Genomic DNA, 13,422 nt, shown 5'->3' on the forward strand with positions numbered 1-13,422 from the left:
TTTTACAACGACGGCTTTCACACTATTGTCTTTCTTAAGGTCAATATACCTTTTTTTTTCATCATTTTTTTTTTGTTTTTTTTTTTTGCATTAAAGAGAAATGATAATGTATATATTATGCACTTTTACTCCTGTGATGATTCCTCCATGTAGCGAGCAATTAGTCGACAATTCTCACACCAGTTGGCATGAGGTGTCGGGCATCAAGACTACCCTACGGACCTATGCTCGGGTTCCTCATCACAAGCCCGCTGACCTTTGACAATAGGTAGCCCTTTTCGATGTACCTGACTAAATCCACCATTTTTTTTTTGGATCAGAAAAAGATGGTTCATCAGGATTTGAGGTTGCTACCATATTCTCAACACAATGTCGAACCTATACCTTAGAAAATGCAGGCCAGATGTGTTGTGAAATTCAAAGCACTAATTAGCTTACAACTCACTAAAAGGAACTTAATAAAAAGAACTCACTTTGCACTACTTCCAACTAGTCATTGGGCTCTTAGATTTTATATACCTTGTGTGTTGTATATATATATATATTTTTTTTCAAAAATTTTAACTAAATTTTTTTTTTTATAAAATTTCAAATGCATAAAAATACCCTCAAATCTAAATCTAACATTGTCCTCAATGTTAAAGAAAATTTAAAGCAGTAAGAGGACAGAGGAGAAGTACCTGATATGGGTGGGTTAATTGAAAGTTGGGGCAAAATCCCCCAAACCTGCATGTTAGTAATTTATTGATGATTTTTTTTTTTTAATAAAAGAAACTTACATGTTGGGTTGCCTCCCAAAGAGCGCTAAGTTTTATGTCTTCAGCCAGACAATTCCGATTTACTCATAATAGATAGGGTCGGTCAGAAGTGTCTCCTCGACTTCTGGACTCAGATACTCAAGGTATGGTTTTAAACGATGTCCATTGACTTGAAAGGACCTACCATCCTTGGTATTGCATATTACTACTACACCATGCGGGTGCACTTTCTCTACTGTGTATGGGCCAGTCCAGCGAGATTTAAGTTTTCCAGAGAATAGATGTAATCGAGAATCATATAGAAGGACTTTTTGTCCTTGGTGAAATTCCTTACGAATGATCATTTTATCATGCATGATCTTCATGCGATCTTTGTACTTCTTGGCACACTCGTAAGCATCGTTTCTAATTTCTTCAAGCTCATCAAGTTGAAGCTTCCTATGTTCTCCTGCTTTGTCAAGATCGAAATTTAAATGTTTAATAGCCCAATAGGCCTTGTGCTCTAACTCAACAGGTAAATGGCAGGCCTTGCCATAGACAGTTCTATATGGAGACATTCCAATTGGTGTTTTGTAAGCCGTCCGATATGCCCACAGTGCATCTGTTAGCCTAAGAGACCAATCCTTCCGAGATGTATGAACAGTTTTTTCAAGGATGGTCTTGATCTCCCGATTGGAAATTTCGACTTGTCCACTTATTTGTGGATGATATGGTGTACTGACCTTGTGATTAATGTTGTACTTTCTCATAAGGGCTTTAAAGATTTTATTACAAAAATGTTTCCCCCCATCACTAATGATAGCACGAGGGGTGCCAAAATGAGCAAAGATAGATTCTTTAAGGAACTTGATCACCACTTTGTGATCATTGGTCTTACACGCGATAGCCTCAATCCATTTTGATACATAGTCAACTGCCACAAGAATGTACTGATGCCCAAACGACATAGGAAAAGGACCCATAAAATCAATACCCCAAACATCGAAAATTTCTATAATTAAGATAGGGTTCAGGGGCATCTCATTCTTTCTCGAAAGTTTTCCTAATCGTTGACATCGATCGCAAGATTTACAATAGTCATGCGCATCTCGAAAAAGTGTGGGCCAATAAAATCCGCACTGCAAAACTTTTGCAGCAGTTTTCTTCCCACTAAAATGACCACCACAAGGATGGTCATGACAAAAGAAAAGGACATTCCTTTGATCGTGTTCAGGGATGCATCGTCTGATGATTTGATCAGGACAGTATTTGAACAAGAATGGTTCATCCCAAAAATACCATTTTACACGAGCTAGGAAACGGAATTTCTCTTGTTCGGTCCATGAACGGGGCATTCGTTCAGTAACTAGATAGTTGACTACATCAGCATACCATGGAACATTGGTATGGAAAATCATCATTAATTGTTCATCAGGGAAGGTCTCGGACACAGGCATGGATTCTCCGGATGATTCAACAATTAATCTGGACAAGTGGTCAGCTACAACATTTTTAGATCCCTTTTTATCTCGTATTTCAAGATCAAATTCTTGAAGCAATAGGATCCAACGAATGAGTCTTGCCTTGGCATCCTTTTTTGTGAGAAGGTACTTAAGGGCGGCATGATCAAAATAAATAAGGACCTTGGATCCTATCAGATAGGGACGAAATTTGTCAAGAGCAAAGACAACAGCCAACAACTCTTTTTCAGTTGTAGAATAGTTAAGTTGGGCGTCATTTAGAGTTTTGCTCGCATAATGAATCACGTGGGGAAGCTTCCCCATGCGCTGACCTAGGACGGCACCTATTGCATAATCAGATGCATCACACATGATTTCAAAAGGACGACTCCAATCAGGACTCCTTATGATGGGTGCTGAAGTTAGTTCAGACTTGAGTCTTTCGAAAGCAGTTATACAAATTGGCGAAAAATTAAAAGTAGCATCTTTCGCCAACAAATCGCATAAGGATTTCGACAATTTACTGAAATCCTTGATAAAGCGGCGGTAAAAACCCGCATGCCCTAAAAAGGATCTGACTTCCCTAACAGTTTTGGGAGGTGGCAATTTAGCAATTAATTCTACTTTGGCCTTATCCACCTCAATTCCCCTTTGTGACACAATGTGTCCTAAAACAATACCTGATTCTACCATGAAATGACACTTCTCCCAGTTAAGAACTAAGTTTTTCTGTTTACAGCGTTCTACAACAAGTGTCAAGTGGTGTAGACATTCCTCAAAATTGGATCCAAATACAGAAAAATCATCCATGAAAACTTCTAAAAATTTCTCCACCATGTCGGAGAAAATACTTATCACACACCGTTGGAATGTAGCTGGTGCATTGCATAGCCCAAAAGGCATGCGACGATAGGCAAAAGAGCCATAAGGACAGGTGAATGTGGTTTTCTCTTGATCCTCACGTGCGATAGGGACTTGGTTATATCCAGAATAACCATCGAGGAAACAGTAATGGGAGTGGCCAGCTAGCCGTTCTAGCATTTGATCAATGAAGGATAGAGGAAAGTGGTCTTTCCTAGTCATGGCATTAAGCTTCCTATAGTCGATGCATACTCGCCATCCCGTTTGGACTCGAGTAGGGACTAACTCATTGTGATCATTTTTCACCACAGTGATGCCAGACTTTTTAGGTACGACTTGAACTGGGCTTACCCACTGACTATCAGAAATAGGATATATAATCCCTGCATCTAAAAGCTTGATGACCTCGGCTCGAACTACGTCCTTCATGATTGGATTAAGTCGCCTTTGTGGTTCTCTAGAAATTTTTGCATCTTCTTCTAGATGGATTTTATGTTGGACCACAGAAGGACTAATCCCCTTAATATCAGCTATAGACCAACCGATAGCTTCCTGATTCTTCCGAAGGATACTTAACAGCTTCTCTTCCTGTTCTTTAGTTAGATTCGATGCAATTATAACAGGTAAGGTCTTGTTTTCTCCAAGAAATGCATACTTCAAGTTTTCGGAAAGATCTTTGAGTTCTAGTTGTGGAGATTTGACATTGGATGACACTAGCTGAGATTCCGAAATAGGCAATGATTCAAACTTGGTGGCCTATCTGCTAGTATCCATCACAGGAATGGAATCTAACAATGCATTAACCTCTTGACTTGACTCACAATCTTGACCAAAATTAGCCAAACATCTTTCTCATGGGTCAGAATAACTCGACTCTTCAAAAGAACTGCTAATTATATTCTCAATCATGTGAATTTCTTTCAAATTGTCCATCTCAGTTGACTGACTACTATTATGAAAAACATTGAGCTGGACAGTCATGTTCCCAAAGGCTAGAGTCATTATTCCATTTCGGCAACTAATCACAGCATTTGAAGTGGCCAAAAATGGTCTACCTAGGATCACCGGGATGTGACTTTCTGGATTTTTTACTGGTTCAGTTTCAAGGACTACAAAATCCACAGGATAGTAGAATTCATTAACTTTTACAATCACATCCTCCACAATTCCTTTGGGATACTTCACAGTCCTATCTGCTAATGACAAGGTAATATTTGTAGACTTTAATTCCCCCAAACCTAGTTCGGTGTAGACAGATAGGGTAATAGGTTCACACTTGCTCCTAAGTCTAATAGGGCTCTCCGAATGATGGTTTCTCCTATTTTAATTTCAACAGTGGGCCAACCAGGGTCCTTGTATTTTGGGGTAATCTGTTGTTGAATAAGAGATGAGGCTTGTGCCGCCATCACAGCTTGCCTAGGAATACTAGTTTTCCTTTTCACCGTGGTTAGGTCTTTTAAGAATTTTGTATAGGAGGGGATCTGTCTGATGGCATCTAAGAAGGATAAATTTATTTGAACATTTTTAAAGACTTCCATGATTTCATCGTACTGAGATTTTTTCTTTGAGTCTTGTAGTCTACTAGGAAAGGGAGCCTTAGGTGTGTAAGTTTCTATTGGTTTCTCCTCTATTCCTTGTGTTCCCTGTTCTTGTGCCTTTTTCTGGGTGGGGTTTGGTTCATGCTTTTTTTCTTTTTCTTGCACAGGAAGTTGGACTTTGTTGTCCACTTGCTTGCCAGACCGTAAAGTGGTGATTGCCTGGACTTCATGGGTAGGGTTTCCATTAGAATCAATCTGAAACTGGCCTCTCGGCCCTTGATTCTGTTGTCTACTAGGGTTAGGTACTGGCTGACTGGGCAATTCACCTTTCTTCCTATCCCCTAGAGAGTTGGCTATTTGGCTCAGACTAACCTCAAGTTTTGCAATCACTTGCGCATAGAATTGGTTAGTCTGGGTTTGATTCATGTTGGTCTGTTGTTGCTGTTGGATGAAGTCTTGTTGCTGCTTCATCATGTTAGCCATCATGGCTTCCAATGATGTAGTTTGCTAAGGGATAGGGGCACTATAAGTAGGAATAGGTGGAGCCAATGATTGGTTTATTTGTGATGGACCTATCCTGGAAAAATTCTTCTGAAAACCTGGTGGACCACCTTGATGCTGAATAGGTTCATTTTGCTTGTATGAGAAATTTGGGTGGAACCTATTATCAGGGTGGTAGACTGGGCTGAATGAATTGGGAGTGGGCTTCTTGAAGGCACTATATGAGTTAAGAGCATTTGCCTACTCAGCCTTAATGTTGGGTAAACTAGGACAACACTCCACTAGATGCTCAGAACTATTACACAAGATACATAAACTATGTGACTCGTGATCCACTTTCATGATGGGATTTAACTCTTTATATGAACTCGAGCTAGTGGAAACAGTGAAAGCATCAAACTTTTTGCTTAAGTTGTTCATTCCAGTCACCAGATTGGACATGACATTTTTGAGTTCTGGGTCTGCTTTCATTTCATAATTACCTAGTTTTCTAGACCCGAACTCATCTCTATTTACTTCCTCACCATAGCTACTCCAATTTTGGGCATTCTCGGCTAAGTCAACAAGAAATTCATAGGCTTGATCCGGGGTTTGGTCCATGAACCTACCTTTGTGCATGGACTCGATCATGTTTCTATGTGCCGGAGGTAGTCCTTTATAAAAGAAATGCACTAGATCAGCGTTGTCAAGCCCATGGTGCGGGCACTTGACCAAAAGATCATGGAATCTTTTCCAAAGTTGGGAAAATTCCTCCTCAGATTTTTCTCTAAAAGTTCTGATGGCATCCTTAATTTTTTCAGTTTTTACCATGGGATAGAACTTAGCCATGAACTTCCTAGGTAGTTGTTCCCAAGATGTGATGGAATTTGAAGCAAGGGAATACAGCCATGCAACGGCACGATCCTCTAGAGTCAAGGGAAATAACCTTAATTTAATACCCTCTTCATCTAAATTTTGATTTCTAAACGTTTGACAGATTGTCAAAAATTTGTTTAGATGAATGTAGGGTTGTTCACTCTCGAACCCATGAAACTTGGGTAACATGTTTATTGTTGCAGCCCGAATCTCGAATTGGGCTGCATTATTAATTGGTAATACTATGCAAGTAGGGGGACTAGCGGATGCGGGTGCGAATAACTCATTCAAAGTTCTAATGTGTTCACCCATTGTAGAGATTGACAGTTGGTTTACAGTTCGCAAGTTCTGATAAAAAGTTCTGTCAATCTCAGGATCAAATAGGGTTAACTTATCCCTTAATGACCTTCTACCATGCATACATTATCAACACTTCATTAGATTTGACTCCTACAATGAACGAAATCCTAAAAGAAGAGAAGGGCTAGACACAGATGACCACAACCAACACCACACAACAATTTGACCCTATTAGTCTTAGAACTAAGTGAGGTTTAGTAGCTTCTTAAATCTAGTTGCACAGAGATGTATCAGGTTAAAAAGTTCCTGAAATTCTCTCCTAGATTAGACAGCTCCTAATCTTCCTTTCAGATTAAGCTTGAGCTTACCAGTTAAGCAACCCAGTAATCAGTGACCAGGAAAGTCCCGGGGTGTGTGGTGGTGCCAGAAGGGATACACCGATACCACAATACCCGTAACAGTTCTCACTGTTGTAAAACTTTTCTAGACATCACCAATTACTAAATTCTCACTGAAGGGGCTTTCAGCCGCTTCTTTCCAAGAGCCTAATTGAGCTCAAAAACCCTAAGGCCAACGTCTAATTTGATTTTAATTTAATTTGGCTTAGGATAAGTATGCAAGGTGGTGATTTTTTGGGCTAAGGACAGGTAATGACTTCCCGACCTTATCTTTTTAATGGGTTTTGCCCTTAAATTCTTTTATGCAAATGCTTATTACTAAATGCAGCAAATAATCAATGATTTTTTAAAGTTTATGCAATGTCATTAGGTTGTACTGATTAAATGAGCAAGCAAATTTTTTTATTTTTTTTTATTTTTTTATTTTTTTATATATTTACTATTTTCTTAATTTTTTTAAAATATTTAAATTTTTATATAGCAATAACTTGAATGTAAACTAAAACTAATCCTTATACGTCAGTCAATCTCCGAATGCCCGTTGAATAAGCTCTGGAGATTACTCCGTGAGGAGTCCCAATAGAGGTATGATAACCTCAGAGGATTGCACCCTATCAATTACTAGCAAAAATAATAATTTTTTTTTTATTTTTTTGATTTAATTAAATTTTTTTTTCTTTTTAAACTTCAAATTTCGAATCTCAGAATTCAAATTTTGAATTTAAAATTTTTTTTTGAATTTTTGAAATTTTATTTTATTTTATTTTTTTTTTGAATTTTAAATTTCGAATTTCAAATTTCAGAATTTAATAACTACGAAATTATTAACTAGAAATTATCAAAATAAGAAAAATTAATAAAAATAAAAATAAAAACTTACTACCGGAGTACGTTCACTCCGGGCATCCAAAATTTGATTTGATCTTCGTGATCGTTCTTGCTTCTCGATTTGCCTCCCCGGCAACGGCGCCAAAATTTTGTTCGTCCTTTCCTGTCTAACTAAAAATATGTTAAACAGATCGTTGTTAGAACCGACAAATAAAGTTTAATTTAATTTTACTCTTACCTGTTCTACTCGAAGAATAGTGGTCGTAAGAGGTCGATCCACATGGAGGCGATTGGAGTTGCTTAAAAATAACAACGTTCCCTCGGATTTGAAATCGATTTTCGAATAACAAAAGAAAAACAGGATGTCGGGGATGTTGATAGATTCTCTAGTCTATCGGAGAATTATTTTTAATTGAAATTAACTAGAAGACATGTACTTAGATTCAAAGAGCATTTTTATATTTATCTAATCAAAGAAGAGCTTTGGCATAAATTAAAATGGATGAAGAACAGTCCTAGAAGATCAAAAGCCTAGAATATAAATTGCATAAAAGAAGATTTAATGTATTGCATAAAAGAAATTTAAATTGCAGCATCATAAATAAAATTTTAAAAGTAAAACTCTTCACCAAAATAACACTCTTAAAACTTAAAACAAAACATATTGCTCTCGATTAAAATTCAAACTAAAAATAACACATTGCTCTTGATTAAAATTCAAACTAAACATAAAACATTGCTCTTAATTAAAATAGAACTAAACATAAAAAGAAAAAGAAAAAAGAAGAAAAATAAAAAAAAATAAACAAAACAAAACAATGTGCTCTGTTTGAAAACAGAGCATGAACAATTCTCCTCTTTGACCCGCTCGTCTTCTCCTCCCTCCTCTGTTCTTTGGAACCCAAAAACCAGCCGACCACCTTCCACTCCTCTGTTCTTTGGAACCGATCCCCAACCGAGCACACCCCCCTTCCTCTTCCTCCTTCTCCTCTTATAGCCGCGGACGGACGCCTGATGCGGAAGGGAGGCGCGGAGTTCCTTCTTCAGGCGCTGCTGGGATCACGGAGAAGGGGCTGGACGCATTGATGGCGTGATCCGTGGGAGTAAGGAGAGGGCGGACGCTGGGATTCTGCTGATGGGCGTTGCTGGCATGCGTTCGTGTTGATGGCGTGGCAGATTTGGAAGTGATGCCATGGCCGGAATGCTCAAATGGGGAAGGAAGATGGCAGACGCGGTGAGGACGCGGAGGATGCGGACGGCCTGGAATCAAAAGGTGGGGACGTGGGGAGGAGTCGATCACGGACGAGATCCGGGCGCTGGGAGCATGTGGATTACGGGATGCCGTGGATCCATGGGTGCAGAGGCGGGATGAGCTGGGATTCGGATCGTGGAAGGAGTGGATCACGGCTAGGATTCCGATGCGGAGGAAGGGTTGAAGCCGGAAGAGCCGATCACGGCTTTATGGGCGCCTGGGATCTCTTGGAGGAGCTGGGATTTTGATCGCGTAAGGAAGGAGATCACTGGATTGGAAGGAACTGGGGATGCGGTGGATGCTATGCGGTGGAGACGCGCTGAAATGGAAGAAAATTTGGGCAACGCGGATCCTTTCTTCTCCGGGCACGGGATCCTTTCTTCTCCCCTGTTCTTCGCACGGGATCACGGAATGGGCGCACAGCTGGGATTGGGTCGCGGGGATCTCAAATCCGGGAGAGGGGGACGCCGGATCGCTGATGCGGATGGGAGGTTGCAACGCTGGCCGCGGGATCACTTGGAGAAGCTGGGCTGCGTTCGAATGGGTGCCTGGGACTGACGCGGACGTTGATGGCTTCATCGCGTGAAGCTTGGAATGTGCTGGAATCACAGTTGGGCTAAGACTGGATGAAGGGATCTGTTGTGTTGGAAAAACTCCTCACGGACGGCTTGACTTGAGCTCGGGCTGCCGGGCATTGGGCGCAAACCCAATGTTAATTGGTTTCTTGGATTACTTGCACTAAAACAAAATACAACGTTAATTAGTTAATTTTATATTAATGATTAGCTATAATACTAATTAAGATGGTATGACGATTGCACTTTTGTGCTCTTATCACATGCCACCTCACCTAACAGTTATTGGCTCCATTCTTTAGTTAAGTCTGACCCACCGTATAACCGCAGAAATAAAGTCGTCATTGGGTCCTCACTTAACAGTTATTGGCGCCCAACCCTACCTTTACCCCTACAACATCTCATGTCTAATAGAGAGGTCTAAACCCCAATGCAACTTGTCCATTGTGTCCAGCCGAGACAAATCAACACCGGAAAGACCTTAGCAATTCTACTACGGTGGAAGACCTATGGACTTAATCTTTTTTGAGGAGATTTAATTTAGGTCTCTTTCATTTAATTATCTACATCTCATGCAAATAATTATCTACCCGCTATGCATAAACATTAACATCAACAATAAGGCCTAATCACAATATAACTGGTGATAGCCATGGATCCAGGATGGGGTCATAGTACAAGCACATGCACGTCAATTGGTTAGATCGTCTTCAACTCTTGACTCGATCTTGAGCACCCTTAGTCCAATTGCGATCAACTCTTTGATCCATCTCCAATCAACCCTTGATCTCGATCCGTGCAAATCGTGCTTGTAGAAGCATGCACCGATCAACCATTGATGTCCAAACACATCACATATTACATCCCATATAACTTTAAAAATTAAATAAAATTAAATAATAATTACAATCCTTTTTTATGAGACATGCAGGTCTCTAATACATCAATATAAGATGCACGCAGGCATCTGAAAAGCTGATTTACATGTCATCACATAACATCACAGAACATTTCAGACATTGCAAAACATTTCAGCACAATTAAAGGGTCCTTCCATGATCATCACCCTACGCATCTCATGCATTAAATATAATTTACAGATCTGAATATTTAATTGATTATGTCATCTCATGAGTTGCTGATCATACAGGATATGATTCTAGATACTTGTAATCACATTAACAAAACAATAGAATCATTAATCTAAACGCATAAAAAATCAGCAAGCAGAAAATTCTGCATGCAAAAAAATTCAGCAAACATAATCTTTAAATTTTTAGATTTATTATACCTTAATTATTTAATCCTAATCTTAATTTACGCAACCTTGGCTCTAATACCACTGTTGTAATCCCTCGCATGTCGCAGAAAAATTATGAACGCAGCGAAAAGGCATGCGCGAAATCCCGTTCATCGCATGAATGTATTTTAAAACCGTCGTTCGTAGATAGATTAGGATTAAATACTTTTTACATGATTAGGAAGATCAGATCTTCACCTTGTGCGGGTAGATGATCACCGCAAATTTGATGATCATGGATTTATTGGAAGGTTCGCTTGAGGCCGCACATACATCCGGCCTCTACGGGTATCCACACGAGGCAGAGGACCGATCTAAGTCTTTGAATCTTTCCGGGGTGTTGGCTTCCTTGCAGAGATGGCTTTTGATGGCTGAAATCCTCTCCTTTGAATCAACTCTTGATTGCCTTGAAAGGAGGAAGAAGAAGGATGGATCAAAGAGAGAAAAACAAAGCCCTTTCTGCCTTTTCCTTTTTCTTTTTCTTGGAACCAAAGAAAAATAGATGAAAGAAGGGATGCATGCCTCCCTAGTTTTTCTTTTGTTTCATGGCTGAAACCAAGAGGGATAGGATGCTGTTCACGGCTCCTAGGGAAGGGAAAAAAAATCATCTCACGGCTGTGTTGGAATCCCTCGCACGCCGCAGAAAATTACAGAAAAATTCTGCGCGCAACGGAAGAAATGCGCGAGATCCCGTTCATCTCATGAACTTATTTTAAAACCGATGTTCGTAGATAGATTAGGATTAAATACTTTTTACATGACTAGAAAGATCAGATCTTTACCTTGTGCGGGTAGATATTCACTGCAATCTGATGATCGTGGTATTTGTTGGAAGGTTCGGTTGAAGCCGCACACGCGTCCGGCCTCTACGGATATCCACACGAGGCAGAGGACCAATCCAAACTCACTAATCTCCCCGGGGTGCTAGCTCTCTTGCAGAGATGCGTTTTGATGGCTAAAATCCTCTCTTTTGAATCAACTCTTGATTGCCTTAGAGAGGAGGAAGAAGGATGGATCAAAAGGAAGAAGGCAAAACCCCTTTGCAGCTTTTTCTTTTTTTCTTTTTTTTGGAACCAAAGAAGAGAGGGAGGAAGGGCTACATGCCTCCTTCTTTTTCTTTGTTTGCTGGTGGCTGAAACCCAAGAGAAAGAGGCTCTCCCACGTCACAAAAACCAACAGAGGGGTAGGCTCTCTCACGGCACAAAAAGGAGAAGAGAGATCCATCATGTGGGCCGCCCCTTGTTTCCCTTTTTTTATTTATTTGTTTGCTGGCTGAATACCCAAGGGAAGGGAGGGCCATCATGGCTGAAAATCCAAGAAAGGAGATGGTCCTTCACGGCTGAAAAGAGAGAGGGAGGAAAAATTAGGGTGCTGCCCCCTTTCTCTCTCTTATATATGGCATGTGGAGCTCCTAAAATTTAGGAGCTCCCATCCTTATCTCTAAGAAAAGAGGAGGGGTGTACGCCCCTCTTCTTTTCTTCACGTATTCAGCCAAAAGGAGGGGCGTAGCCCCTCCCTCTTCTCCCTATTTCACGCATGCCCACTTAATCCAATTAAGTGGGGTGTGGGGCCATGTACAAGGTAGGTCTAATCCTCTTCCAAAGAGGATTGAGTGCACCCATTTTCTTTTTCATTCAAATCCTAATCTAATTAGGATTCAATTGAACCACGACTCAATTGAACTCTTCAATCTTAATCCAATTATGAGTCTTTTAATTAATTAGATTAAAATTAATTAGGACTTAAGAAATCCTAATCTAATTAGGACTTATTAAATTTCAGTCCTAATCCAATTAGGACTTTAGAAATCAAGTAGGATTTTAATTTAATTTGAAGTCCTAATCTAATTAGGATTCTAGAAATCCTACTGCAAGTAGGACTCGTATTTAATATGATCAAGTCCAATTAATTAAATCCAATTAATTCAATTAAATTCAATTAAATTGCAATCCAATTGCAATTATTTCTTCTTCAACTCACTAACTCTTAGTGGGTTTACCAATTATCAAACAAATTGATAATTATAAATTATTTGTGATTCCAAATCACAATTCAACCATCGGATCGGTCAATACCTCTAATGTGTGTGACCCCATAGGTTCTATTCTGTCTGGTAGTGACATATATTGCGATCTCTATCACAATATCATTGAAAACTCCTTTCAATGGGTTGGAAAATTCTAACTCAACTCACCAGGGATCATCGACCATCAAGATGGTCCCCGTGAGTCTCACCATCCACCAGTGACACCTAGCAGTATGTAGTGGCTACCCAGCAGCATAGAATGATGAACCTCTAGGTGTAGTTATCGTGTGATACGGTTCTTCTATCGTGGATCCCTATAGAACGGAGGTCATGGATAACTCGTCAAACTCCATCGTCTGTCATATATCAAGATTTATTCGACTTAAGTTCGAGAGTGGAAAAACTCTTTCTCCACTGTACGTACTGCCCCGGCCGAGGTCTTACGAACTCAATCTAATAAATCACATAGGATCACTCCTTATCTACCAAGGTTGATAGATTCCATGTAGGTGCATACCCTACTCCTACAGTGAACCTACTGCAGCCAATCTACACTACAAGGACCCATATGGCTAGAGACCATGTATACGTGCAGTCAAATTGCAATAACCTCATTGTGAATAGCCGAAGCACCGCAGGTCAAAGGACTAGTCACACTACTGCAACATCAAGCAAGTCACTGACGAGTGGATAGACATCTAAATGACTTCTTGTCTTGGTCACGCTCAGTATCCTTGTTCTCTAACAAGCACCCGCACTATCACTTCAGTGTTCCTATACTCTGGACTCGA

General features: G+C 39.9%; 1 long non-coding RNA gene across 1 annotated transcript; it reads right to left on the reverse strand.

The window, feature by feature from the left end:
- Window positions 1–8,563: 8,563 nt before the first annotated feature.
- LOC113462639 lies at window positions 8,564–11,854 on the reverse strand. Its single transcript, XR_003385425.2, has 3 exons — window positions 11,388–11,854; window positions 10,804–11,011; window positions 8,564–9,468 (listed from the first exon to the last, which is right to left on the reverse strand). It is a non-coding gene; the product is annotated as an uncharacterized LOC113462639 (long non-coding RNA).
- Between the last annotated feature and the right edge of the window lie 1,568 nt (window positions 11,855–13,422).

Source organism: Phoenix dactylifera, unplaced genomic scaffold (assembly GCF_009389715.1).
Source record: "Phoenix dactylifera cultivar Barhee BC4 unplaced genomic scaffold, palm_55x_up_171113_PBpolish2nd_filt_p 000482F, whole genome shotgun sequence".
In the NCBI taxonomy this organism is placed as follows: Eukaryota; Viridiplantae; Streptophyta; class Magnoliopsida; order Arecales; family Arecaceae; genus Phoenix; species Phoenix dactylifera.